Source organism: Tupaia chinensis, unplaced genomic scaffold (assembly GCF_000334495.1).
Source record: "Tupaia chinensis unplaced genomic scaffold, TupChi_1.0 Scaffold000197_1, whole genome shotgun sequence".
Classification (NCBI taxonomy): domain Eukaryota; kingdom Metazoa; phylum Chordata; class Mammalia; order Scandentia; family Tupaiidae; genus Tupaia; species Tupaia belangeri.
The window spans coordinates 7,851,096-7,852,296 of record NW_006159672.1 but is presented as its reverse complement, the minus strand read 5'-3'; positions in this window follow the sequence as shown (position 1 = coordinate 7,852,296).

The following is a 1,201-nucleotide window of genomic DNA, read 5'->3' as shown; positions in this document are numbered from 1 at the left end:
TACCAGTTCAAAACTGCTTTTCTTGAAATCACCAGCTGAACTTGCTATTGAAAGTAGTTAGATTACTTATGATATTGTGTGATCAACGAAATGTTGGGGGTAAAGAAATTGAAGATAAGTGTAGACAGCAGAGATAGTGTAATAAGAGAGTGGAATAGGGCAGAGGGTCAGACATGGGGTAAAAAACATATATATATGAAAGTAGAAATGGAATATTATGGATGATAACACACATGATGAAGCCACTATTCAGTTTATTCTAGATGGGAAACCACATTTAGTATGTTGTGATGATGCTCAGGGAATGAATGTAAATTAATTTTAAACATTTTTCAGAAGAAAAAAAAGCATTAAAAATACCTATGTGATGACTATAGTAAGCTATATAGCCCTAGCTAGGTGCTACTTTATAGTATGTTCATTCTATTCACTGAGGTTTATGCCTAAAGTCAGACTTGTGTTCATGGATATGTATATATCAGCTGTGCTTGTTATTGAAAATGTTTAGATTTATTAAGATATTTAGTGAAACAATAAAATGGGGGAGGCATAGAAAGCAATGATAGATACCAGACACAGTGTGGGAGGAAGGTGGGAGATGGCAGAGGGTGAGATAGGGAATCAAGGATGGGAAAAAAGGCAAAATATACAGGAAACAAGAAATGGAAAATTATTTGTTGACAATAACACATATGCTGATGTGCTTGATTGAGCCAATTTTTCTGAATGGAAAAAATCTCATTTTATATGTTATAATGATGTATAGTGAATGAATGTAAATTTTAAAAAATGGAAAAAATAATGATTGGGAAAAACAGAAAAGATATTGAATGACGAAGTGAGGAGATTAATGTCTCTGTATTGACTGACATGCATGGCATTCCCTTTTGAAAAGGCAATGTAATCACTGTAAAGTTATATGTAATCCAATGTAATATAAAGAAGATTATGAAGATAATAAAAATAGAAAAAATAAATAAGTTACAAAAGAAATCTACAAATAGAACTGCCATATGATCCAGCAATCCTATTTCTTGGCATCTACCCAAGGGACAGAAGAATTTCTCATTGGAAAAGTGCTTGCACATCGATGTTTATTGCGGCACTGTTCATGATTACTAAGGCATGGAACCAACCAAAATACCCCTGTACAGCTGAATGGATTGAAAAACTGTGGCACATATACTCTATGGAATACTAT